Here is a 12,582-nt window from a genome sequence, read left to right as displayed (position 1 = left end):
TAGTTATAATGTCATGATATGGTCTCGTTCTATCTACAATAATATCTTAATACAATGTAATATGAGGAATGAAATACTTACAGACTTGGTGCCGGGATTCAATGTGCCACTTCTTTATCGATCCATAAAACCCATGTTTTTGTTTCATCAAAAATAAAAGATTTCATTTGAAAACACTTTTTTTTAAAACTATTGATTTAACCTCGTTCAATAGAAAAACTTTGAACATTTTTGAAAACCTATAGGAAAAACTTTTTTAAAGATTTTCGGACCGATCCACAACCGAGTTGTTGTAACCGTGCTCGATACCACTAAATGTAACACCCCAAACCCGGCTGGATGTTATGACCGGATCGATCGCCACATTGATGCGTTCAAAACACTTAGTTTGGAAAAGCGAGTTGGTGTTGTAAAGACACTTTTAAAAGTAAGTTAAAGTGAATGGAAGCTGCGCACTGTAGGAAACCGGGAAGAAGAGGAGGTGAGTCCGTCGGACCGCTTAAGTACCAAGCTCTCTTGGATCCAATCCTAGACATGCACACCGCCATTACCACACTCTAACATCTCGTATAATTTTGAGAAAACTGTTTGATTATGACCACTTAAGAAAATGATTAAGGTTGCAAATCGTTTGCTTAAAATATTTATTTTCTTGGGAAAACATTTACTTTGGGAAACTTTATGCGTCATCGTGATCTTTTAAAAACAAGTAGATTTTATAAAACGAACCCTAGTGCTAGGCGGTTTAATAATCCCCAAAATATAAGTAATTAAAAAGAGCGACCTTATTACAACTTTAAGCATAATAAAAATAATCAAAATAAATGCTAAACTTATTTAAAATCGGCAATCAATCTTCATGGCCACTCTGAATCCCGCCTGACTCCAAGTCCACCAATTCTAGGGCTCACCGCAACGATGGAAGAGGAAGGGGGTGAGTTTGGGAAAACTCGATGTATCTGAAACCCATCCAAAGCCCAATTCAGCTCGAGCCCATTGGGCTGAGCCCTATTCAGATAACAATACACGAGGTCAAGCCCTTTTCGAATCTGATAGCAAGGCCTTAGCTCCTTTTACATAACAGTGTGGCCCATAGGCCCGGTTCAATAGCATGAGTAACAACAAGAATAATGAATGCAAGCCCATCAGGGAGACTACTCAACCCACCAACCGCTACACTGCCCCGTACCAACCCTACACACCATGTGGGAATATTTCAACCCACCCACCCTACACACCACAGTTGTAGCAACGCTCTCAAATTCGGTCGATTGAGGCAAAGCCTCCAAGACGTGGTTGAACCACTTTCAAGACTTCCTCCATTAATACCCCAATCCCATGCAGCAGATATTAATAAATGCATATCATGCAAAATACAAGAGTAATCAATCATGCGATTCACCAATTTAAAACCGGGTATATCGGTAATTTTGCTCTTTAGGGGTAATTTCGTGATCTACGCTCTCGCACAAGCTAATTCAGTAATTTTTATCGGTTTTATGCAATTTGATTCCACCATCTACCTAACGAGCTAATTTGCCCATCTCTTACCCATATTGGTCCGTAAGCCCATTGGGCCCGCTTTTGGCCCATCGAGCCCCTTTTTACGAAATACGCTAAAACGTCACGCGAACGTGCTTACAACCTTGCGGTGCGGATCTAACAATTATTCTATGACTTGAGAGCATTCGCATACCCACATGACCATGAAATGCCGAATTTGGCATTTCTGCTTTCTTAGAATTGAACTAAAGAAGGGTGTTCTAGTACACACTGCTTTCATGACGATCGCTCTTGAGATCCCTTACGATGTCCTACAATTATTCATCACCATTTTAGCATACAAGTTATGCTTAACAAACTCAAAATCCACCCTACCTTATTCTACCAAAAACCCTTATTGACCATAAGTTGCTTACCTTCACGGGGTCCAATAATACGATTCAAGCTTATCCAAGTCGATACTCCAAGCCTCATTGCTCCTCCAAAGTTGTCTATATCACACAGTCCAAGTCAACACTTGCCCACAAGGGCAAAATAGTCATTAACACCCTAGGGGCAAAATGGTAATTTTACCCCACAAGGGTATTTCAATAATTTTACCCTACTGGGTATTTTAGTAATTTTTCAAACCATGGGTATTTTGGTAATTTTATAAACAAAGGGTATTTTAGTAATTTTACAAACCAGGGGTATTTTGGTGATTTTATAAACTAAGGGTATTTTGGTAATTTTGTAAATTGAGGGTAAAACGGTAATTCTGTAAATCGGGAGTACTTTGGTAATTTTAAAAGTCGAGGGCATTTCAGTAATTGGTAAACTAAAGTATTCTAAACATGGATAACAATACGAATGGGCCTAAAGCCTATTCTCGGCCCAAATGGGCCCACACGCTCGTGTGGCCCTTTTAGCCCAAACCTAGCCACAGATATTCGATTCACCTAGCCTAGTCCAATATTTACTACACAATCAAACAACTTATCTAATTGGGCCCGTAGGCCCATTGGGCCCACATGGCCCCTTTCGGCCCATCGCAGCCCGAAGTAGCAATCCAACAACAAGAGTAGTGATAAATACACACCTAATAGGAGACTGGAGTTAATCCACACTCCAAGCACTTCTAGCCGATGCCCAACCCAAACGAGCTCGCCATAACGCGAAAGGGATCAGACAAGAAAGGTACCTTTGCTCTCCTCATAGTTCTCTCTATTTAAAGCCAGCTTCGCATCCACTCCTATGTTAGCTTACCGATGTGGGATCCCTCCATCATCAGAGTTTAAATTCAACACCAACTCTTGCCATCCCAACATAGCAAAATAATCAACCTTTGCATGCCAAGGGATTCGAACCAAAGTCCTCCTATATGCCAACTCACGCCATCACCACTAGGCCACCAACTCATTTGTGTCATAAATCCAACACATTAAACTTTAAAGCGCACCTACTTGCTTCTAGATTTATTGAAAAGAAAAACCAAAATATATTGCAAGAGCCAAGACTTGAACCTTGGACCCCTTCTTCCTGTATGGCGTCACTTCCTTGTCCCCTAAGTGGCGTCACCTTGCTACTACACCACACTCCTTTTTTGTGTCACAATTTCTCCAACAATATTTTTAAGGCCTACCTACTACACCCAGGGTTTGATCTACCTTAAATTTTTACTAGAGTCCAGGTTTGAACCCAAGACTTCTCCAACACTTCTCAGTACACTTAACCACTAAAACAAGCCTTCATTAACAAAATTTACATGCACAACAAAATATTAAAAGCTGCCTTCAACCGCTCCCATGCTCAAGGCCCAAAACTTCTAGGCCCAAATTCAAGGTGTTACAAAAGTTTTGCTAGCATAATAGATAGGTTGAAAATGCTTGTCTCTTCGCTGTCCCAATACTACACCTACTGCAAAATCACTCGCATCACAAATTAATTCAAATGGTAAGTTCCAATCAGTGCAATTATGATTGGAGCATTAATTAATTTATCCTTTAAAGTATTAAACGCTTCTAAACATTCTTGATTGAAATTAAAAGGTATATCTTTTTCTAGCAATTTAGTCAAAGGCTTAGCTATTTTAGAAAAATCCTTAATAAATCTTCTATAAAAACCAGCATGTCCTAAAAAGCTTCTAATAGCCTTAACTGAACTAGGAGGGGGTAATTTTTCGATTGTCTCTATTTTAGATTTGTCCACTTCAATCCCTTCACTGGAAATTTTATGCCCTAATACAATACCTTCTTGAACCATGAAGTGACATTTCTCCCAGTTAAAGACAAGGTTTGTTTCCTCACATCTTATTAAAACTCATTTTCAATTTTTAAGCCACGTATGGAAAGAGTTACCGAATACCGAGAAATCATCCATAAATACTTCCATGATATCTTCCACGAGTTCGTCAAAGATGGCCATCATACAACGCTGAAAAGTGGCAGGAGCATTAAATAATCCAAAAGACATTCTACAATAAGCAAACGTACCATATGGGCATGTGAATGTCATTTTTTCTTGATCTTCAGTAGCTATTGGGATCTGGAAGTAACCAAAGAGTCCGTCTAGAAAACAGTAGTACATATGCTCGGATAATCTTTCCAAAATTTGGTCAATGAATGGCAAGGGAAAGTGATCTTTTCTTGTGGCATCATTTAGTTTCCTGTAGTCAATGCAAACTTTCTATCCTGTGACTGTTCTTGTTGGGATTAATTCATTCTTCTCGTTGGTCACAACCGTCATGCCTCATTTCTTAGGGACAACCTGTACTGGACTTACCCAAGAACTATCAGAAATAGGATAAATAAATCCAGCATCTAGAAGTTTAATTACCTTGCCTTTAACAACTTCCTTCATGTTGGGGTTCAATCGTCTTTGAGCTTGCACACACGGCTTGTATTCATCTTCCATCAAAATTTTGTGGGTGCAAAAAGAAGGGTTGATTCCTTTAATGTTAGAAATTTTTCAAGCTATGGCCTTTTTATGTTCTTTTAATACTTGGATTAATTCCTCTTTCTCCTTGGGTTGCAAGTTAGAAGTAATAATAACTGGTAATGTAGAATTATTTCCAAGGAATGCTTATTCCAAGTGGTTTGGTAATTGTTTAAGTTCCAGTTTGGAAGGCTCCTTAATAGAGGGTTTTTGCTTAAGTTCATCGTTTATCTTAATGCTCTCATATTCTACTTGTATTGAAGAATGCTCATTAGGTTCATCATCTGTCTCCTCTTCTTGAGCTAGATACAGTTCCGTCGTCTCCTTCTGTACAATTTCCTGAAAAAGAGTCTTGACTAGTATGATCAATAGAGTCAATAACATAACATGAATCATCCTATTCCCTAGAGAACCTCCTAGCATCATAAATTTTAAAGATAATCTCCTCGTCACCTACTCTAAGTACCAATTTACCGTCACCCATATCGATTACAGCCCTAGCAGTGGCTAAAAATGGGCACCCTAAAATTAAGGATACTTGCACATCTTCATCCATGTCAAGTACAACAAAGTCAACAGGAAATATGAATTTATCTACTTTCACAAGTACGTCTTCTATAATACCCCTAGGATATTTAATAGATCTATCGGCTAATTGAATACTCATCCTAGTAGGTTTAGGTTCCCCAAGACCAAGTTCTTTGAAAATTTTATATGGCATCAAATTAATGCTAGCGCCTAGATCAGCTAGTGCTTTCTCAACATTAAGACTACCAATTAAGCAAGGGATAGTAAAACTTCCTGGATCTTTCAGTTTGGTTGGCAGCTTGTTTTGGAGTATGGCTAAGCACTCTTCGTTGAGTTCTGCTGTAGATAAGTCCTCGAACTTCATTTTATTTATTAGAAGCTCTTTCAAAAATTTTGTGTATGTAGGCATCTGTGAGATGGCTTCAACAAAAGGTAAGTTGATATGTAATTGCTTAAAAAGTTCAAGAAACTTACCGAATTGTGCATCAATATGATCTTTTTTAAATTTTGCAGGGTATGGAACTGGTGGTTTATATTTCTTCGGCATTGGTTTTTCACTATTTTCGGGTTTTTCTTCCCCCCTTTCACTTACCACGACTTCTTGTGTTAGCTTCTTTTTAGATTCTGCTAACACTTTCCCACTCCTTAGTGTAACTGCTTGTACATGCTCTTTTGATTTGGTGTTACTAAGTAAACTTCCTAGTGGTCTTTTCGAAATCAATTTGGACAGCTAGCCTATCTGAGTTTTGAGCCCTTGGATCGACGCTTATTGACTTTTAAGTGCTGCCTCAGTGTTCTAAAAATGGGTTTCTGACACCAATATAAAGTTTGAGAGCATCTCTTCAAGGTTCGGCTTCTTTTCTTGTTGATAGGGTGGTTGTTGAAAACCTGGAGGATGTTTTGCTCTTTGATTTCCTTGACTACCCCACGAGAAATTGGGGTGGTTCCTCCAACCTGCATTGTAAGTGTTACTATATGGGTTATTTTGGGATCGAGAGTTATTGTTACCCATATATTGGGCTTGTTCCTCCTTGATGCTAGGGTTGAAGGGTTGATACTCTGTGCATGCTCCTCCTCCATTCATCTCACACCTCATTACTGGATGTACCTGAGTAGAACCAAGTAAACCATCAATCTTTTTATTTAGAAGTTCTACCTGGTTTGACAGCATAGTAACCGAATCGACGTTATAAACGCCTGCTATTTTATTTAGCTTAGTCCTCATGACTTGCCCCTGATAGTTATTCAGTGACATCTCCTCTATAAACTCATAGGCATCTTCAGGTGTTTTATTATTGATGGTTCCACCAGCAGCTGCGTCAACCGTTTGTCGAGTCGAAGGATTTAGGCCATTATGGAATGTTTGAACCTGTAGCCAAAGCGGTAACCCATGGTGAGGGCACCTTCTCAGTAAGTCTTTGTATCTCTCCCACGCATCGTAAAGAGTTTCTAAGTCCATCTGCACAAACGAAGAGATATCATTATGTAATTTAGCCGTTTTAGTCGGCAAAAAATATTTTAATAGAAATTTTTCGGTTATATGTTCTCAAGTAGTGATTGACCCTCGTGGTAACGAGTTCAAACACTGTTTAGCTTTGTTCCTCAATGAAAAGGGAAACAACCGAAGACGTATGGCATCATCAGAAACGCCATTGATTTTAAATGTATCGCATAGTTCCAAAAAGTTTGCTAAGTGAGCGTTGGGATCTTCATCCTGCAAACCATCAAATTGAACAAATTGCTGTATCATTTGAATAGTGTTAGGTTTTAGTTCAAAAGTATTTGTAGCTACAGCAGGTCTAACTATGCTCGATTCAGTTCCTGTTAAAGAAGGTTTAGCATAATCATACATAGTGTGTGGAGCAGGATTTTGATTAATCACAATTGCAGGAGGTAGCTGATTATCTTGGTTTTCAGCCATCTCTTTGGTCGGGGGTTGAGTATCGTCCTCTTGCTCGTTCTTTGTGTATCTTAAGCTTCGCATTATTTCCCTTTGGTGTCTATGAACTGTGCGATCGATTTCTTCGTCAAAAAGTAGTGGTCCTGACGGGCTTCTTCTAGTCATAAACTATAAAAACCTACTAAGAGAAAGAAAAAGTAAATTTATAAATAATAATAATAAAATTAAATTACAAGAGAAATAAATGGCTAAAGTAATAAAAATTGAGCGTTCCTAATATCTTAGTTCCTCGGTAACGGTGCCAAAAACTTGATCGCATGATTTTGTGATAGGTTTTAAATATTTATAATTAATCGTTCTTGAAACTAACTATTATCGCGATGTACGCAAGTGCACCTATCGAGCAGTAGTATAGTTTTAGCAAGACCGGATTGTCGAACCCAAAGGAACTAAAAGTACTAGTAATTACTGTCTTTTTATTATCTAGCTTACGAATAAAGAGGTTTTGTTGTAATTAACTAATTATGTAAACTAAGAATTCACAGAGACTGGTATTGAGGAATTACTTTTGGGAAAATTGATTGAATTAAGATAATACCTAAGGAAAAATCCACCTAGACTGTACTTGTTATTCTGGCTTCGAATCGGACGATTTATTCATTTAACTTGTTCCGTAGAGATCCCTAAGTTATGTTATTATCCCTATTCAAGACTAATAACGTCTAATCCCTAGATTGAATAATTGAAACCTTGCTCTAATTAACACCCTAGGTTTGCATTAACTCGATCTATGGATCCCCTTATTAGGTTTCACCCTAATCCGGCAAAATCTTGTCACCTTATGTCTAGGTGTGCAAACAACTCCACTTAATTCTGATAAATGTACTCTTAGACAGGGTCTATTCCTCCTCTGAATAAAAGCTTATCTTGAATCAGTATCCTGGGATATCAAAATAAGAATTAAGAACATATAATTAAGAACAAGTTAAATATTTATCATATAATTCAGAAAATAATAACAAGATTCGTCTTAGGTTTCATTCCCCTTAGGTTTTAGGGGTTTTAGTTCATAACTAAATAAGAAAATATCTCAGAATAGTAAAGAATACAAAACATAAAGAAAAACCAAAACTCCTGAAGGGGAAATTGAGGAGAGATCTTCAGTCTTGATGGTGAATCCGGCTTCTGAGATGGATCAATTGGCTTCCTTGGAGTAATTCTTTACTCCCTATTCTCCCTCTCCTTTTTCTTCCTCCTCTAGGGTGTATTTATAGGCTTTGGAATGCCTAAGAGCCCTCAAAATTAGCCTTTTTTGAATTGGACTCAACTTGGGCTCAGCAGGGACACGCCTGTGTGCAATTACTTCAGGTCGTGCTCGAGCCTGCAAAATTGACATGGCCATGTGGTCTACCCGTGTGAAGAGGTCCAGGCCGTGTTGAATTGGTACTTTGGCCCATTTTCTCCGTTTTTGCCCCGTTTCTTGTTCCTTTCGCTCTCCTATGCTATCCTAAGTATAAAACATGAAATTAAAGCATTAGGAGCATTGAATTCACCAACTCTAATAGGAAATCATCCATAAAATGCGTTAAACATGGGGTAAAAATATGTATAAATTACTGTTTATCAATTTTCTTTCATAAATATAAACTAAACCCCCTAAATACCTAAGGGGAATGAAACCTAAGACGGATCTTGTTATTATTATCTAAATTATATGATAAATATTTGATTTGTTCTTAATTATGTGTTCTTAATTCTTGCTTTGATATTCCAGGATATTAATCCAAGTTTTGATGTGCTTATTCAGAGGAGCAAAAGTCTTGGTCTAAGAGTTGATCTAACATAATTAAGCAGAGTTGATTGCACGCCTAGAGATAGGGTGACAAAATTTTGCCGGATTAGGGTGAAACCTAATAAGGGAATCCAGAAATTGAGTTAATGCAACACAAGGGGTTTTAATTAGAAAGAGATTTCAATTAATCAACCTAGGGTTAGACCTTGTTAGTCTCGAGAGAGATAATAATATAAATTAGGGATTTCTACGGGTCAAGTCAAATGAATAAATCGTCTAATTTAGAGTCAATAACAAGTGAAGTCTAGGTGGATTTTTTCCTTAGGTATTGTCTGAATCATTTAGTTTTCCCAAAAATTATTTCCCCAAGTCACTTTCTGTGCATTCTTAGTTTAGTAATTAGTTTAGATAAAACAAATCCCTTTATTTTTAGGCTAGATAATAAAAAGAAAGTTAATACTACTACATTTAGTTCCTTTGGGTTCGACATTCCGGTCTTGACATAAGCTATACTACTGTTCGATAGGTGCGCTTGCCTTTGTCGTGATAATAGTTAGTTTCCAAGAACGGTCATTCATAAATTATAAAAGTTATCACGATTCACATCAATCAAGTTTTTGGCGCCGTTGCCGAGGAACTAAGATATTAGGAACACTTAATTTTTATTACTTCAACCATTTATTTTATTGCAATTTAAATTTTATTTTGATTTTTGTTACTAAATTTTCTTTTTCCTTCTAGCAGGTTTTTATCGTTTATGACTAGAAGAAACCCGTCGGGACCATTACTTTTTGATAGTGAGATCGATCGCACAGCTCGTAAAAACCAAAGTTACACAGAGAAAGAGCAAGAGGACGATATTTCCATCACAATCGAGGAGATGGCTGAAAATCAAGAAAATCCGCTACCTCCTATGATTGTTGCTGATCGAGTAAATCAGAATCTTGCTCTACGCACTATGTATGATTATGCTAAACCTACTTTAACAGGAACTGAGTCAAGTATAGTTAGGCCTGCTGTTGCTGCAAATAATTTTGAACTAAAACCTAACACAATTCAAATGATACAACAGTTTGTTCAGTTTGATGGTTTGCAAGACGAGGACCCAAACACTCATTTGGAAAATTTTCTGGAATTCTTACGACATTTTTAAAATCAATGGCATTTCTGATGATGCCATTCGCCTTCGATTATTTCCCTTTTCGTTGAGGAACAAAGCTAAATAGTGGTTGAACTCATTACCACGAGGGTCAATCACTACTTGGGAATAAATGATCGAAAAATTCTTACTTAAATATTTTCTGCCAGCTAAAACGGCTAAATTGAGAAATGATATCTCCTCTTTTGTGCAGATGTATCTCGAAACACTCTATGATGCACGGGAGAGATACAAGGATCTTTTGAGAAGGTGCCCTCACCATGGATTACCACTTTGGCTACAGGTTCAAACTTTTCATAATGGCCTGAATCCTTTGACTAGACAATGATTGATGCGGCTACTGGTAGGACTAGCAATAATAAGACACCTGAGGAGGCTTATGAATTTATAAAAGAGATGTCACTGAATAATTATCAGTGGCAAGTCATGAGGACAAAGCCAACAAAAGCAGCCGACACTTTTAACGTTGATTCGGTCACCATGCTCTCTAATTAGGTAGAACTTTTGAATAGAAAAATTGATGGTTTACTTGGTTCTTCACAGGTTCACCCAGTAATGCAATGCAATGCAAGTGGAGGAGGAACAAGCAATTCAGAATACCCACCTTATGGCACAACATGGAAAACGAGTAATTAAATTATATGCGTAATAATCCTTGACCTCAAAATAATCCTTATTGCAAAACTTATAATGCAGGATGGAGGAGCTAGCCAAATTTTTCATGGGGAGGCCAAGGGAATCAGAGACCACCACCCCATCCGGGCTTCCAACAACAACCTTACCAGTAAAGGAAAAAAAGCCGAACCTTGAGGAGATGCTAACAAAGTTTTCCTCGGTGTCAGAAACTCACTTTCAGAATACTGAAACAACACTTAAGAATCAACAAGCATCGATCCAAGGGCTTGAAACTCAGATAGGACAGCTCGCTAAACTAATTTCTGAATGACCACAAGGTAGCCTACTGAGTAACACTGAATCTAATCCAAGGGAACAACTCAATAAGATTACCATTCAAGATAAGGAGGGGTTAGTTGAACCTAAACTAGAACCGAGGCAAGGAATTATGGTAAGTAAAGGTAAAGGTGAGACGCACCATAATGAGAAAAAATCGGTAAGTAGAGATTACAAACCTTGTGTGCCATACCCCATGCGACAAGGAAATACCATACAGATGAACAATTTGGTAAATTCCTTAAACTATTAAAGAAATTGCATATTAACTTACCATTTATTGAAGCTCTTTCATAGATGCTTAACGTAGTTAAATTTTTAAAGGAGCTTTTAGCAAATAAGCGAAAGTTGGATAAGGCGTCACATGTGGAGATGAATGTAGTTTGCTCAGCCATTTTGCAGATTAAGTTGGCCAACAAATTGAAAGATCCAGAGAGTTTTACAATTCATTGTTTAATTGGTAGCTTAGATGTTAGTAATGCTTTGGCTAATTTAGGGGCTAGTATTAATGTCATGCCCTATAAAATGTTTAAACAACTTGGTCTTAGGAAACCTAAACCCGCTAGGATAAGTATTCAATTAGCTAATAGATCTGTTAAATATCCAAGGGGAATTATAGATGACGTACTTGTAAAAGTAGATAAATTTATATTCCCTGTTGATTTCGTTGTGCTTGACATGGATGAGGATGTTGAAGTGCCTTTAATCTTAGGTCGTCCATTGTTAGCCATTGTTAGGGCTATTATTGATGTGGGTAATGGTAAATTGGTACTTAGAGCAGGTGACGAAGAGATTATTTTTAAAATTTATGATGCCATGAGATTTTCTATGGAACAGGATGACTTATGTTATTTTATTGACTCTATTGATCATGCTACTCAAGATTCTTTTCAGGAAATCGTACATAAGGACACGATGGAACTGTGTCTTGCCCAAAGAGAGGGGGTGGATGATGATTCTGAGATAGGAACCGAACTAAATTCCAATGAACCCTCCCTAAAACTAGCACAATATGAGGGTATTAAGGTAAACAATGAACTTAAGCAAAAACCCTCTATTGAAGAACCTCCCAAACTGAAACTTAAACAATTACCGAATCACTTGGAATATGCATTCCTTGGAAATAATTCGACATTACTTGTAATTATTGTATTTAACTTGCAACCCAAGGAGAAAGAGGAATTACTCCAAGTATTAAGAGAGCATAAAAGGGCCATAGCTTGGAAAATTTCTGACATTAAAGGGATCAGCCCTTCTTTTTGCACCCATAAAATTTTAATGGAAGATGAATATAAACCATCTGTGCAAGCCAAAAGACGACTAAACCCTAACATGAATGAAGTTGTTAAAGCTGAGGTAATTAAACTCTTAGATGCTGGAATTATTTATCCTATTTCTGACAGTTCTTAGGTAAGTCCAGTGCAAGTCGTTCCTAAGAAAGGAGGCATGACTGTTGTAGCCAATAAGAAGAATGAATTAATCCCAACAAGGACAGTCGCAGGTTAGAGAGTTTGTATTGACTACAGGAAGCTGAATGATGCCACGAGAAAAGATCACTTCTCCCTTCCATTTATTGACCAAATGTTGGAAAGATTATCAGGGCACATGTACTACTGCTTCTTAGACGGACTCTCTGGCTATTTTCAGATCCCAATAGCTCCTGAAGATCAAGAAAAGACACAATTTACATGTCCATACAATAAGTTTTCTTATTGTAGAATGCCTTTTGGATTATGTAATGCTCCTGCTACTTTTCAGCGTTGCATGACGGCCATTTTTGACGAACTCGTAGAAGACGTCATAGAGGTATTTATGGATGATTTCTCAGTTTTTGGT

The 12,582-nt window shown here is 37.6% G+C and overlaps 2 non-coding genes across 2 annotated transcripts; one reads left to right on the top strand and one right to left on the bottom strand.

The window, feature by feature from the left end:
* Positions 1 to 6,329: 6,329 nt before the first annotated feature.
* On the top strand, positions 6,330 to 6,435 carry LOC128294300 (small nucleolar RNA R71). Its single transcript, XR_008284613.1, has one exon. It is a non-coding gene; the product is annotated as a small nucleolar RNA R71 (small nucleolar RNA).
* Positions 6,436 to 9,955: 3,520 nt separating this feature from the next.
* On the bottom strand, positions 9,956 to 10,062 carry LOC128294440 (small nucleolar RNA R71). Its single transcript, XR_008284751.1, has one exon. It is a non-coding gene; the product is annotated as a small nucleolar RNA R71 (small nucleolar RNA).
* Positions 10,063 to 12,582: the final 2,520 nt, after the last annotated feature.

This window comes from Gossypium arboreum, chromosome 6, assembly GCF_025698485.1.
Source record: "Gossypium arboreum isolate Shixiya-1 chromosome 6, ASM2569848v2, whole genome shotgun sequence".
In the NCBI taxonomy this organism is placed as follows: domain Eukaryota; kingdom Viridiplantae; phylum Streptophyta; class Magnoliopsida; order Malvales; family Malvaceae; genus Gossypium; species Gossypium arboreum.
Note: the sequence above shows the minus strand (reverse complement) of the source record. Positions and strands in the feature narration are given on the sequence as shown.